Source organism: Pygoscelis adeliae, unplaced genomic scaffold (assembly GCF_000699105.1).
Source record: "Pygoscelis adeliae isolate BGI_AS28 unplaced genomic scaffold, ASM69910v1 Scaffold168, whole genome shotgun sequence".
NCBI classification, from domain to species: Eukaryota; Metazoa; Chordata; class Aves; order Sphenisciformes; family Spheniscidae; genus Pygoscelis; species Pygoscelis adeliae.
Window position 1 is genome coordinate 834,844 of NW_008825566.1, and position 16,478 is coordinate 851,321.

Sequence of the window (16,478 nt, forward strand, 5' to 3'; positions counted from 1 at the left end):
CTGTGTGGGGCTTAGTTGCTGGCTGAGGTTAAACCACGACAGGAAGTCAGTCCTTACACCAAGCTGTTTAAAGATAATTGCTATAAATAAGGGCTGCAGAGTTTGAGTGCAGGTGTTTCACAGCAAACAGCTTTCAGAGATTAAGACATGTAGAGTGAAGAAGAGGTAATAACTGTTAAAAGAAAGTTTTGAATTATCTGTGCTTGCATTTCCAAATGGCAAATAAGAGAAATTGCATTTTATATTATTACTTTTTGTTAACTATTTGGATTCTGATGGTCCATTCAGCTGGCATCTCTCTGTGACCCTATCATTTGGCTTCTGGAACAGACAGCACAGCAATTACTAACAGTAAAATACAGTGTTACTAGTATTCTTTGGACAATAACTTTTCATTTCATTATTGTGATACACTGGAGAAACTTAAAAAGCTGCATTACTCCACATAATTCTACTAAATTCACATATTTTACCTTCCCTTAAAACTGACTGCAATATATTTAAATATTAGAATATTTTAAAATTTGTCTATTTATTAGTCACGTTATTACATTTGCAATAAAAATAGACTGTTCTCAGTATCTTTCTTCCTTCAGAGTTATTTTTTCTCCGTATCTTGCTGGCATTAACATTTTTTTTCTTTTTTTGCCTTATAGAAGGCAATGCATGGAGTCCCAGACACATAGCTGAAAGTAAACACAAATCATTTTGATGAGGAAAAAAAGATAGAAGAAAGAAAAGAGAAAGCAGAAGCAAAATAAATGAGGAGAGAAAGAAAGATCAAAGTATAGAAGACAATTAATTTCTTCCCTCATAAAACAAAAAAGCACAACATTTACATGCCCTCCAATGTCCACTTAAAACAAACAAACAAAACATAATATAACACATAACCCCAATAAACAAACCACAAACCAGTAGTTTGTTGGGTTTTTTCAACATATCCCCACTGCCATTAAAAACAACCTATGAGGTTGATAGGCCCTATCCAACCAGGAACTGAGCATCCTCAACTGGTTGACTGAATTGTCACATGGACAATAATTTGCCTGACTTAATGTAGATATTTATGATAGGCTTTTACATTTGAGCTAGCCACTCTGGAGTCTGTGTTAACAGAGAAATTATTTGTGTTAGTAATTGATCTTGCATGATACTAATGTGACTCAGTATTAAATCTTTTTGCTCTGCCAGTGAATATACTTCGTACCTGGCTTACAGTCAGAATCACTTAGAACTGAGAATTTTGTACAGTTCTTTCTCTTCATCCATTTTAAACCATCTTGAACTGCGTAAACCCATATGATCTACAAATGAAGTCATTAGCTATGAAAAGGAACATTTTAATGGGACCTAATTATTTAGAGAGATCATTGAATTTCTGCCCGTTTGCCTGTGAGAATGTTTCCTTTTTTTAAATTTAACCTTTTTATTGATGATATTTGCTGCAGTGCCTGCGTTATTATGGGCCATAATCATGTCATTTCATTATGTCATTTTCAACTGGAACAATGAAACATCCATTGGAAATGCTAGGCACAAAGAGCAGGGTTGTAGGCATATGATGACTTTCTTCTGCACTGGTGGAGACGTAGATTGTTTTGGGCTGTCCTCAGATAAGACCTGAACCTTTTCCATTTTATTGCTGTCCTCTCTCTTATTTAAGGCTGTTAAAGCTTATTCTTTACTTTCTGATCTTTTTAAGTTTATCATAATGAATAAGTTTTATTTAGTGGAAGAAATCCTCTAATGTGTCTTTTAAACATAAGAGAACCATTTTTCAACATGTTCAATTATGCTAGCACTAAGCCGCAGCAATTGGAGAGTCTCCTATTTCCATGCACAGAGCAAAGGTTACCACTTTCATATTTGAGTGCTTATCATTAGAACTTCAGAGTACAAACCATTTCTTCCTATTTTACCTCATAATAAGAAAAGAGCTTGTTCCAATTAGACCAGAGAATCCAGCTGCAAAAACTCCCAGCCAAATAAGTAATCATTCTGCTCTCATGTCTCATTCTTCTGCAAATTTCATATTGTTTCCTGTCACCAGCCCACATTTTTATTAAAAAAAAAAAAAGTTTGAATACAGTTCAATAATAGCCAGCAAACTTTTCAGAGAGAAATGCCAATAGCAGTGTTTATTTTTGAAAATATATTAACGTTCAGGTAAGGAATGTAAAAGATCTGAATATTATGCAATTTATTTGGATTTAATTCCATTAATTGTACTTGCATTTGCATTGGCTGAAATAATGGGCTGATATGCAGATTTTTCATAATAATCAGACAACTATTTAATGTGACTGTTTTACATTAACATAACCATAAGCTGTGAAATTGGCTTTAAAATGAGTAAGCATCTGTGTTTGATTGTGATTTGTCATAATAAGCTGTCAGGTGTTTCAATAGATGCTAAATATTCTTTCACCATAGAAAATATATTTCCATCATGTTGCTAGTTTTCCTTAGCAAAATAAGACTACCTAACACAGAGTCACGATATACAGACTGTTCTCATACTCAAACCAGAGCAAATAAAATAATGTTGTAGAATCATGTCAGTATTAATATTCCAGCATCTCGGAGAGTCATAGGCAATGTCTACTTACCATGTCCAGTCTTACACAAAATCATAAATGCTGCACAGGCACTCAGTGAGTTTAAAAAGTAAGAAAAAAGAGCAAGAGACCAAATTCATATCTTCCAATCTAACTCAGCCTATTCATATTATTTCAGCATATTTTCTCCTTATTTTTCTTACTCTTCTTGCAAGGTAATACATTCTCAGCACATCAAGAAAGTTGGGATGCTCTTTAGACTGATTTTCTTCAAATCTCTTTATAAAAGGGTAACTCATCAGTCATATTCAAAGGCTGGGTTTCTTGTCCTTTGCTGGTTTTCATTTGTACCAATGGTCAATCTAAAATGCAGTTTTAAATTTAGAGGCCATTAATTAATTAGTGATTTTGAGACAATTTTTTCCTCAAGCAGATTGCTGATTCTTTTGGGACATTACTGCTGACAGTATCAACCTGTCCTGGTTTCAGCAGGGATAGAGTTAATTTCCTTCCTAGTAGCTGGTACAGTGCTGTGCTTTGGATTTAGGGTGAGAACAATGTTGATAACACATTGATGTTTTCAGTTGTTGCTGGGTAGTGTTTATACTAGTCAAGGACTTTCCAACTTCCCATGCTCTACCAACTGAGAAGGCTGGAGGAACACAAGAAGCTGGGAGGGGGCACAGCCAGGACAGCTGACCCAAACTGGCCAATGGGATATCCCATACCATGTGACATTCCATACCATGTGACATCATGCTCAGTATATAAAAGCTGGGGGAAGAAGAAGGAAGGGGGGAATGTTTGGAGTGGTGCTGTTTGTCTTCCCAAGTCACTGTTATGTGTGAGGGAGCCCTGCTTTCCTGGAGACAGCTGAACATCTGCCTGCCGATGGGAAGTAGTGAATTAATTCCTTTGTTTTGCTTTTCTTGCGTGCGTGACTGTTGCTCTACCTATTAAACTGTTTTTATCTCAACCCACGAGTTTTCTCACTTTTACCCTTCCGATTCTCTCCCCCATCCCACTGGTGGGGGGGTGAGCGAGCGGCTGCGTGGTGCTCAGTTGCCAACTGGGGTTAAACCATGACACAACCTTATAAATACTTAAGTTGTTTACACCAGAGATCATCTACTGTGTACTCGGATAGATCAAATTGATTTTGGGCCTGCTCAGTTTCTTGAGGCAACTTTGTGATAGGAGAGGAAGGATCTTGTTGTGAATGTTTTTTTTTTTTAATTAAAATCTTATAGCAATAATAGAAAACAAGGTTAAAAATAGAAGGAATAAAAATAAATTAATGATACACAGTAAGCAAAAGCTGTTCACTCTGAGGAAACAAAGAACAGACTTAGTGGCCCATTCTTTACATGAACTTCAGTATTGACTTCAACAAATCTCTTGGCTGAATAGACTCTGAAACATGGGTTGTAACAATGTCTGAACTGAACAATAATACTCTGTAGAGTGTAAAAGATGTGGGGGAAAAAATGACATGTCTGGAGGAACCACAAAAAGAATCTAGCCTAGATTCTGCCTAAATTTAGACAGGTAGTGAAAAGCCAAGTTAAGAACAGAGTTTATGGAGACAAAAACCTCTAAAGGACCACATAGTCAGCCTGAGATCTGGTCTTCCCTAGAGAGGTGAAGGGGAGAAGATTTCTTCCTCTGAAAATTATACAATATGTTCAAGGCACCTGTGCTCTTAACACAGGTGAGGTCATTCAGTCAGACCATCTAGATGTGACAGCAGCTGTAAAAAGAGATAGTAGTGAGGCAGAGTGCAGTACAGAAATAAGCTCTGCACTAGAAATTTCCAGAATTTACAGGAGTGGTATCATAGATAATTCTACTTTCAAGCTCCTAATAATGTCTTACAAAAATTTGAAAATAAATAATAATATGAAGTGGACCTGACATTTTTCTTTTAAACCAATGCATATAATTGATGTCCTTTATAATGCTGATGAAGTATTTACCCAGTAAAGTCTAACAAAAAAGTCAATTATGTTTGAATTACATATTTTGAAATGCTTACATTATTGTTAAGGCTCAAATAAATGCACTTTAAACAGCAAACTTTGCACAACAAAGATTTATTCTTGCACTTACTGTTCTTTGAGATCTATTAAACTAGGACTAGTCTCCCATGGGATACAATGGTGTTAGAAATTCATAATTATGTCTTGGCAAATAATGAATCTACGGTTTCTACCTATGCCTTCCACATCTCTAATTTCATTAGCCATGAATACACACACATGTACAGGGTAATCTCTGAATATAAAGTTCTACATTCTGTTATGTGTATGGGGGCAACTGAGGTCTTAGTGTAGGTTGCTATTATTCACTGTTGGTATTAATTGGTTATAATTAGTATACAGTATTTAAGAAGACAGGGAGTTTGCATCTCCACTTTTTTTTTTCCATTTTTTACATTTAGGTATACAAATGCAAAGAAAACACAAAGTTCCACTAAATGAAAACAAGGACATTTTGCGCCCATGTTACGAAAGCAAAATTTGTTATAGAATAAAACAGGAAATTCTGCTTAGTGACAAAAAAAGTGAAGGATTTCTTTATAGCTTTTTATAAACTTGGGATCTCAGTCCCACAAGTACTCAGGGTCACTGTACCTCTAGAGTTGTTCCAGAGGGTTCAACTGGCTTTGCTTAAATCGTAAAAAGCAGATTACAGAATTGAAAGCTTACAGTGTGACTCAAGGCAATCCTTTAATTTTGCTCTGCCTGACGTTATAATACCTTTTGCAGCTCACAAGATTTCATTTATTATTACTGAAAAAGCTTTACATGACTTTTTTTTGGAAGATGGCCAGGGAAGGAAAAAGCTAATCATTCAAATTCTGTATTCACTATACAAGTTGCAGCATTTATCATGTAATAGATGCTGCTGCAACCGCAACAAACCACCTGTCATAAACAGTTCATAAGCTGAAAGACAGAAAAATACATGAATGTTTTATATATTTACCTTACCCACCATTCAAGCATATGATTAGGACAACTCAGGTCAACTGTGCTACAGAGCAATTTTTGGTTAGCTGAGTTCTGTATACTTCACAGATAAAGTGGATCTTGAGGGTGGATTGGATCAATGACATAGTATTGAATAGGAAAGAGGAAGAAAGCAAAGGGAGAAAAGACTTCCTTTACCAATTTCTCATACAATATTTTGGGATAACCCTAGTAGGAAGCTAAGTATCACACAGCCACTCGCTCACTGCCCCCCGGTGGGATGGGGGAGAGAATCAGAAGGGTAAAAGTGAGAAAACTTGCGGGGTGAGATAAGGACAGTTTAACAGGTAAAGCAAAAACTGTGCACACAAGCAAAGCAAAACAAGGAATTCATTCACTACTTCCCATTGGCAAGCAGGTGTCCAGCCATCTCCAGGAAAGCAGGGCTCCATCACGTGTAACGGTTACTTGGGAAGACAAATGCCATCACTCCGAATGACCCCCCCGCTTCCTTCTTCTTCCCCCAGCTTTTATTGCTGAGCATGATGTCATATGGTATGGAATATCCCTTTGGTCAGTTGGGGTCAGCTGTCCCGGCTGTGTCCCCTCCCAGCTTCTTGTGCACGCCCAGCCTACTCGCTGGTGGGGCAGTCTGAGAAACAGAAAAGAACTTACACTGTGAAAGCACTGCTCAACAACAGTTAAAACATTGGTGTGTTATCGACAGTCTTTTGTTTATAAATCCAAATCATAGCCCTATACAAGTTACTATGAAGAAAATTAAATCTATCCCAGCCAAAATCAGTGCAATCTCCACCCCTTATTCCATACCATTTGCGTCATGCTCAGGTCCCACACTATCCAATACATCCTCATTAGCTCCCCTCTTCCCATCCTTTGATATATACAAAGATATCATCCCCTTAGTCTATGGAGCACCCCTATAAAATGTCCAGAAAATGCCTAGAAAATTTCTGTTGAATTCATTTAGTCCAGGACTTGGGTTCTGTCTCTTATCGTGGTCGCTCAGAACAGGAGAGGCAGAGTGCTGTCTGGAGTTGTAGGGCAGAAAAGCCAGCTCAGGTCCGGTCATTTTTACACTTGTGTTGTTTCTCATGAGGCTCATCCTCCACTGGTTCCTACAACATGCCACTCAAATAATGGTTTACATCAATTTAAAGGTATGTCCATTAGTATCACCATCCCTTGTGCCTTTGGACCAGGCCATAAAGTTTATCATTGCAATGAACTCCTCCACTCGCCCCTTGCATGCCTGTGGCAAGGGGTTCCTGCTATAGTAGTTCCTATAGCATACAACTCAACTCATGGCTTACAACAATTTCAATGCATATCCATTACATACAGTCAAGGTTTCATTAAGTTTTCACCACAGTAGAGGTGGAGGCTGTATTCCCAGACACTGTAAACAGTGACAGGTGTATCAAATTAAATGGAGAAAACCTGAAGTGCAATTTCCAGAGTCTCCATAAAATTGAAATCCCCTTGTCCAACCAAACTACCAATGATCTACATGACAGGACAAGAAATATGTTCCCTGTGGTCAGCATGACACCACATAGCATTATACTATCAGCAGAATTAACAGGCATTGCTACAGAATATTTACCAGTCAACTGTTTAAAGCCTTTGTATTTTTTCAATCTTAGAATAAGTATTTTTGGTTAGTTTTTGTAATATTTCTGAATGCCTCGTTCCAAAAAACTTCTGTCCCCATTCTTTAATCAGTGTGTTACATAATTGTTTATTTCATAGTGTGGACATTTTGGATGCAGCTTACTTTTTTTAGAATGTTAGACAATTTAGTAAAATAAGCTGTTGCTTGTAAATAGATATGTTATGTATATGTTATCAAAAATTTGAAATTGGCACAGCTCTATGTACATGAATAGTGCTAGAGATTATGACTCTGTTGTCTGGTAGCAGTTTGTTCTCACAAGTATGATGCTGAAGAGATAAAAATTTTCATTGTATTTAAAATATCTTTTAAATTTTGCCTGCAGGTTGTTTTTTTCTTCACTGACTAATAAGAACAACTGGTTAAGATTTATGTATGACAAAAATATTTATGTATCTTTTAATTTCATTGTGAATTCAGAAACTTTATGTATGTGAAAGGAAAAAAAAATTGAGGCAGCCTTAGAAACTCTGGGTGAAATGTTTCACTGCATATAAATGATCAGAACAGGAATTATAATCAAATTGCCTTTGAATCTCAGAATTCAGAAATTGAATCAGGAAATCATTCTTCACTTCAGAGGAGTTAAATTTCATTTTTTAGACAAGTTCTATTTCTGAGCACAAGACAAGTAGTTTTTAGCAGCATAAATCTAAATATTTTCAAAAGACCATGGACAGATTTGTATTTACATGACAGGAAGATCATGTAACAAGATCATTTGCCCCTTTTGTTTCATACTCTCAGTGACCCAGGATAGTGAGATCTGAGACTTGCAAAAAATAAATGTCTTTCTGCCTGAAATATCTCAGAGAAATTAAAGCTGTAAAATCAGTAAGACTGTAGATATAAAATTCTGTATTTTCTCACTCTACTAATATTTCTCTGGAAATAGGCACATATTTTAAGCTAAGAAGTGCAGGATCACAGATGTATTAATTTTGTACCATTCTCTTTAGATCCACTCAGATGCTTGCATTTTTGCAAGATAAGCCTGGAAGTAAAAAGTGAATAGTGAACTTCATGTCCTAAATTATACAAAAACAGAATATTTTTTTTGCTTTAACTTACTTTTAATACCACTCTGGATACAGACACAGTGTAATACTGGACTGTCATGCTCTTGCCCCGCCTCCCAAATCATGAATGTTTAAGTATCATTCTGCAATAATATATTATAGAGTGAAATATATGTTTGGTTTCATTCATTTCAAATTACTCCAGTTGCAATAGGGCTGCTGCAATGAATTCATGCAATGTATTTGTAAAATATCAATTAACTTGTTTAATGAATGGGGTATATAAAGAAGAAAGTTTCAGTGGAACAGTTTCAAACATAGTCCCTTATTAGAGCTCTAAGAGGGTGATTTTCTACCATCACCAAATATATGATTTTTTTCCTATAGTCAGGTTATTTCACTTTCTCTGTAAGGAAGTTCTATAAAACAATCACAAAAAAGGCCTAGTAAAGTTTCACCCTCTAGTTAGATGAATCAGCGAAAAAGTGCTATAATATAGGTAAAGGGCTGCATCATTTTTTTCCAGGGTATTTACACATGTCAGCAAAGAGATTAATTCCTAGCATCCTGTATTTTCTTCAGCTGTTTTCCTTGGACTCTGAAGAACCATGCCACTGTGTCATCTGGAAGGTAGAGAAATGCTTCTATGCAGAAAGTGCAGAAACAGTATAAAAAGTGTTAAGACCTTCCAACTGATAGTTGGAAGAATGGAAGTTCTCTCAGTATGGGGGGATAAACTGATGGGATAACGTCAGCATGAATAATCACCTTAGTTTAAACATTATGTATACACAGTAAGGTGCAAAACAGCACTGAAAAGTATTATCATTTGGGTTGGGTTATCAAGCACTGGAACAGGCTACCCAGGGAAGTGGTTGAGTCACTATCCCTGGGGGTATTTAAAAGTGACGCTTAAGGACATGGTGGACTTGGCAGTGTTAGGTTTACGGTTGGACTCAATCTTAAGGGTCTTTTCCAAATTAAACAATTCTACGATTCTATGATTCTATGATTCTATTATCATCTTGGGATTCAGTTGCCTAGACATATGCATTTAGCAGAACTTTAAACACTTTGAAATAGCTGGTGCTCCAAAAGGATACAGGTGTCCCAGAATTCCTACATCAGATCATATCAGGACAATCCCAAATGCTCTAAATACTCAAGGGTGTCTGAATTGGCTTGGGCATCTATGTGTAGGCATCTGAATCCTTTTCTAAATGTCAATAATATTAAGTATGTTCTCAGATGAAAGACTCTATTCAACATTATGACACAAACTACAGGAAACCAGCACTGTCTTCAGAAGCACCTGAAGGATAGACAGTAACTTAAAATGTCTCAGTGGCACCAGGTGTCCATGGCTAGGCAATTGAGTTGCTGTCTCTGTGAGAGCAGGATTCAGCTCAAGTTGAAGGCCTAAGGAGTCCACAAAAACACAAGGAGTCTCTTCTCCCACTGGAGTTGAGCATGAATTAATGTAGCCTGTTAATGCAGCCTGGAAAATGATTCAGCTGACTAGTCTCCATAGACTGTGTTGAGAGTCCTGGGTTCAATTCAGTTATCCATACATAGGTGTTTAGTGCCAACTGAGATGCCCCCAGGTATCAATGATATGCAGATGCCTTGGAAATACTATAATACATCAATCATCTGGGTCCAGTGTGGCTTCTTGCATGACACAGATAGCTGACCATTGGGCAAGACGACATTTCTGACCTGATAGGTGTTATATACACAATTAATAACAAAGAGTTTATTTTTATATTCTGCAATAAATCCCATTACTACTGACTACCCTTGACATAAGGAAGCTTAGTGTGTCTGGAAAAAAAAAAAAAAAAAAAAAGATAATGCACTAAATCTGAATGAAAAGAGAAAAAAAATTCCATAATAAATATTAAAAAACACAAACACTTAAGAGTTATGGTATGCTTAAAAATACTTATCTCCAGGGCAGCCTGAATTGAACTGGGAGGGGAATATTCTGGGTTTATAGAAGTATTCTATAACTATTACTGTGGGGTTTCTGACATCCTAGTAGGAAGCAACAGGTAGTGGATATTTCTCTTTTGGGAGCTGATAATCATCCCAAGCCTGATGATTTCTGTTTCCCTAAAATGCCTTAAGTGAAGAAGGCTCAAGTCCGGTAACTACTTTTCCCAGTAAAACACTTTTCCCAGTAAAAAACTAAAACAAAAACACCACTATTACTGAAATTAATGTGATGACAAAACCAACGATCTTTCTACATCTCTCCCTTACTATTAACTTAAAATACAAATATGTCCTAGGAGGCTGCATAACCATGTTTCCTATTCATCTATTTCTATCTCCTGCAGTGAGTTTCCACTGTTTCCTCTGTAAAAAGGTAAAGGGAGACTTATGTTAATAAAACATTTATTTTTAATAATGCTGAGCAAGATTTATCCGCATCCCCTTGAGAGCTACATCTCCAACTGGTTGAAGCAGAATAGTCACATTTGAATATATTAAGTTTGACTTTTAGGAATGTGAGTAGTTCTACATTCACTTGCAGCTGGATAATTGATTGTTCTGCTCTATTAAGAGTAGACACATGATCCTTCTTTCTACACTTGATCTCAAGCTTAGTATCAGGCTAGCTTAAAGCTAACTTCAGAGAACAAAAATAGCTTTTGATTAGATAGATTCTATGATGCTTTAAAGCATATATGGCTTCCATAGCAGCTTAATTAGTTTACTTATCTGTGGTTAGTGTGTGAACCTGTAAGACAAATCTGAATCAGGTCTGACCTAGAAGTGGGCATATCTAGGACTCACTTATGTCTATACCATAAAAGAAGATTTGGGATACTGTTATCATTGAATTAACAGAAATGGAATGAAATATGATAGAACAGATCAGAAGATCATCAATATAGGAAATATTAGGAAAAAAGACCTGTTGTAAACTGGGAGACTGTCAGCTAGAAATGACAGGGAGGGAGAAAGATCTAGATGTACTAAATTAAAATATATTTTTATGATCTATCACATTTGGGTGTTGCCAGGAGAGATCAGAAGTGTTAAGGCTGTTGTACAGGACTCTGTGAGCTATTCTGGAACTCAATATTCAGAAAAAAAAAAAAAAATCAGTACAATTTACCATCATGAACCAAGATATTGTAAGAGAAAATCTGATTTATTTAGCTTAGCAGAATCTATGCCAAAAGGAAATGTGCCTGTTTTCTATAAATATAGCACAAAGGTAAAACATAAAACCTATCTAATATGTAGGTAGGCAAGTGTAGATAGGAAACTCTGGCATTGTTGATTTTTAGATCTTGATCAACATGATCTGCTTTTCTTTTAATATCTTTTCTGCACCATTATCATGGGATGTTGCAGCAGAAAATAAAGAGACACAGCAAATGAGTAAACACTAAAGATCTGATTTTTCTTTATTGTAAAATATCCAAAATACATAAAATTATTAGAAAATAAATTTTAAAATATTATTATTTTAATTAATTATTTGAAAACGTCAGCACAAACCAGTTCATTTCCCCTGTGACTTTGTATCCATCCTTTTTGTGTGTGTGAAGGGTTGCTTGTGTTTTTAAGAGTCCTTTATTCTTCCAATGAATTCTACAGAATGTCATTCATGAGAGTTCATGTAGTTCTGAGGTTGTGAAGATGGTTGGGATAAACAAGGGCCAGGAGTTAACTGAAGTCCTTGGAATAGTCTGTGCTGTAGCAAAATTTAAAGATTTCAAGGTATCCCATTCTCCCTCAGTCTTTGAAATTTCCAAATTTCAGAGATATTTTGTGGTAATGGGAGATATCCAAACAATGACTTTTTAGCAGCAATGTTCTCCAGGAAACTGCAAAATCTCATAGACTTACAGTAGCATAACCTATAAGAGCAAAAGAGCTTGTCTCTTGTCTATCTTACCATCTAAAGATGAAAAATAATGGGATTGTGTTTATTTCTATGACATTTAATGGCAAATTGGTTTCTGCCCACTGATCTGGACCGATCAAGACTGAAGAAAATGGTAGTTTTACCTTGTAGTGTTTCTGATTCTTTTTTTAGGTCCATTGTGGACAGATATCCTAGGCAGTAAAAATATCCTTTGGTGGTTTCACGATAGAATCCCTTGTTTGCTAAGTGCCCTCCAGAGTATGATACAAATGACGATCCATTAGAAGAACATAGTGGAACCGCCACTTTCACCACATAGGATTTGTTGATATCATGGATATTCTGGAAATTAGAGATAAAAATTAATTTGCAAAATTGTTCCCTACAGTCTGTGCTTTGCATAATATGCTTTAACTTAGTCATGCAATGATTCTTGAAACATTTCACTTGAGAGTAAATTTCAGATTTATACTCTAGTTTAAGTATAAATTTCCTGATGTGCAGTCCACTGTTTCTTTTGCTTTATAGCATCATCTTACCTTTAATCAAATCTTGCTGCCAACCACCTAGTTCATACATCTTGAGTGATCCATTTCAAAGAAAGTTTTAACTTTGATGGATTTTTGTGAGAGTATTACAAGCTTTCATTAAGCAGTCAAAGTGGATGTCAAGCCAGCAAACATTTAGAATCGTTGTCATCTTGTATTCACTATCAAGAAAACACAAACAGAAAATTAAGATGGAAGATGGAAGAACTGAGAGCCCAGTGTTTGTAATGAAGAAGCAACATGTGAGATCAAAATATCTAGCAGTTTTTCCATCTGTCACTGAAAGTGTCAAGCAAGGTGAGTTTAACGGGAAATAAGGTACTTGGAACACTGCTATTTTTGTTTATGCAAACTGCATGCTTTCAGTCTGTCTCTAGCAGAAAGTGATAGATATGCTGGTACTGTCCATTAGAAAATGTGTTAGACAAAAAGTAACCCCTTCCTTTCTGCTCAAAGTACTCTTTCAGAAGGAAAAAATGTGCAACAAGAATTGCTTCTTTCTACATTAATAGTAAAAACTTCTGTATTTCAGAAATCATAGAATCATAGAAGAGTTTGGGTTGGAAGGGACCTCTAAAGGTCATCTAGTCCAACCTCTCTGCCGTGTACAGGGACATCTTCAACTAGATCAGGTTGCTCAGAGCCCCGTCCAACCTGACCTTGAATGTTTCCAGGCATGGGGCATCCACCACCTCTCAGGGCAACCTGTGCCAGTGTTTCACCACCCTCAGCATAAAAAATTTCTTCCTTATATCTAGTCTCAATCTACCCCCCTTTAGTTTAAAGCCATTCCCCCTTGTCCTGTCACAACAGGCCCTGCTCAAAAGTTTGCCGCCATCTTTTTTATAAGCCCCCTTTAAGTACTGATAGGCTGCAATAAGGTCTCCCCAAAGCCTTCTCTTCTCCAGGCTGAACAACCCCAACTCTCTCAGTCTTTCTTCAGCGGAGAGGTGTTCCACCCCCCTGATCATTTTCGTCACCCTCCTCTGGACCCACTCCAATAGGTCCATGTCTTTCTTATGCTGAGGGCTCCAGAACTGGACACAGTACTCCAGGTGGGGTCTCACCAGAGCAGAGTAGAGGGGCAGAATCACCTCCCTCGATCTGCTGGCCATGCTTCTTTTCATGCAGCCCAGGATACGCTTGGCCTTCTGGGCTGCGAGCGCACATAGCTGGCTTATGTCCAGCTTTTCATCCACCAGTACCCCCAAGTCCTTCTCAGCAGGGCTGCTCTCAACCCCTTCATCCCCGAGCCTGTATTGATACTGGGGGTTGCCCCGACCCAGGTGCAGGACCTTGCACTTGGCCCTGTTGAACCTCATGAGGTTCACATGGGCCCACTTCTCGAGCTTGTCCAGGTCCCTCTGGATGGCATCCCGTCCCTCTGGCGTGTTGACTGAAAATTAAAATGGCTTCCTTTGATCACTAATCTATTTTGATTATAAAACACAGCAGTGGTGAAGAATATTCTGCTGGGAGGAAATAACAAGGGTTTGCTATGATCAAAAGACTGTTAGAAGTTGGATTTCATTGCAATAGAGTATGGCTGCCAATCAAGCACAATTTTCCTATGCATACCAGATATATTGGATCAGCTTTGGGAAAATTTCCTGTTACTTTTTCTTTTCTCTTGGTGAACTGTTTCCTGATGCCCATGATGGCCTAGAAATAATGTCAGAATTAATGTTTGATGATGATGTCATAGAGCAAGTACATGTTTTAAAACAATGAGTCAAAGTAAAAGGAAATATTATTTCCCCTGTGCCCTGTTTTCTTTCTTTATACAGTCTGCTACACTTAGCAGCAGGAACAGAAGACAAAGAATCTGAAGTAAAAAAGGGAAAGCAAACAATGGTCAAGCAATGGAAAGTAGAGAAAATACACCTCCATGACAACAAAAGGTTTCCTTTGCTAACCCACTGAGTGGGAATGCCAGGCTTATGGTTTTCTGTAGAGCACAAAAGGGCATTTTATTTACTTGAAGTCTTGCTCTTGGTATCTTAGAGACAAATATACAGCTGCAATGGAGAAAAATAAAATTGTAATCTTCTTAAGCCTCCCTCTCTTTTTCTTTTTCTCACACAGACACTTCTTGGACATTATGTTTGCTCAAGAGGAGCCATAAGTTGACTCTTTATCGGTACAGCTCTTAGAGAGCATAGTGTGTCATTTGTATATTACATTCTTTACTACAAAACATTTGTCTCAGCAGAAAAGAAATTCATTATTAATGACTACTTCAGTCAATATTTAATATATCTCCATTCTTCTGAAACATAAAATTATTGCTATAAAATATTAATTAACAGTCAACATGCTGGAGCTGTATCTCATTTAATTACACTTACAACTAAACAGTGTAAGTTAAGAATACATTTCAATAAGTCTCAAGACCAAGATTAGCTTAAGTGAAAATACAGTAGAGTGCACAGTCTTGGTTGCAGCATCTGCGATGGGCAAGACAAAGTGTTTAAGGTGTTAGTACAGAGAGCATCATTCTAACAATGAAATAGAAAAGGTAGATTATGAACGTGCATACGTCTTTAGGAAAAGTGTTTGACATATCAAGACTTAATATTCTTTCTATTTGCTCTTCTAGGTATCAATTACCCCATCCAATGAAAGAAGACGCATGAATGCTGAAGAAAAGAACAGCAGGGTATATAAATGATTATTAACTTTACAAGACCTTGTAAAGTTCATTACCTCACTGCAGGTGAAGGAGAGGAGAGGAGAGGAGAGGAGAGGAGAGGAGAGGAGAGGGCAGGAAAGGAAAGGAAGGAAAGGAAAGGAAAGGAAAGGAAAGGAAAGGAAAGGAAAGGAAAGGAAAGGAAAGGAAAGGAAAGGAAAGGAAAGGAAAGGAAAGGAAAGGAAAGGAAAGGAAAGGAAAGGAAAGGAAAGGAAAGGAAAGGAAAGGAAAGGAAAGGAAAGGAAAGGAAAGGAAAGGAAAGGAAAGGAAAGGAAAGGAAAGGAAAGGAAAGGAAAGGAAAGGAAAGGAAAGGAAAGGAAAGGAAAGGAAAGGAAAGGAAAGGAAAGGAAAGGAAAGGAAAGGAAAGGAAAGGAAAGGAAAGGAAAGGAAAGGAAAGGAAAGGAAAGGAAAGGAAAGGAAAGGAAAGGAAAGGAAAGGAAAGGAAAGGAAAGGAAAGGAAAGGAAAGGAAAGGAAAGGAAAGGAAAGAAAATGAAGAGACAGATATCATCTGACTGGCCAAAATATTCTTTTCTAATAAAGAATTGTGAGATCAAACCCTGTCCTTTTTTTAAGTGGACATTGTTGTCGGATAAAGAAAGGCCAGAAAGGAAAACTGCATTTGTTTCAAACCCAAATAAGGAATATAGGATCACCCTCTGGAAAATCCTGACACACAACCTGTATGAATCATGGAAGAGCTTCCCTGCAAAATATTGTTTCCCTCTTAGAATCATAGAATCATAGAATCATTAAGGTTGGAAGAGACCTCCAAGATCATCGAGTCCAACCCTCAACCCAACAACACCATGCCCACTAAACCATGTCCCTAAGCGCCTCATCTACCCGTCTTTTAAATACTTCCAGGGATGGTGACTCAACCACTTCCCTGGCCAGCCTGTTCCAATGTTTAACTACTCTTTCAGTAAAGAAGTTTTTCCTTACATCCAATCTAAACCTCCCCTGGCGCAACTTGAGGCCATTTCCTCTCGTCCTTTCGCCAGTTACTTGGGAGAAGAGACCGACACCCACCTCACTACAACCTCCTTTCAGGTAGTTGTAGAGAGCGATGAGGTCTCCCCTCAGCCTCCTTTTCTCCAGGCTAAACA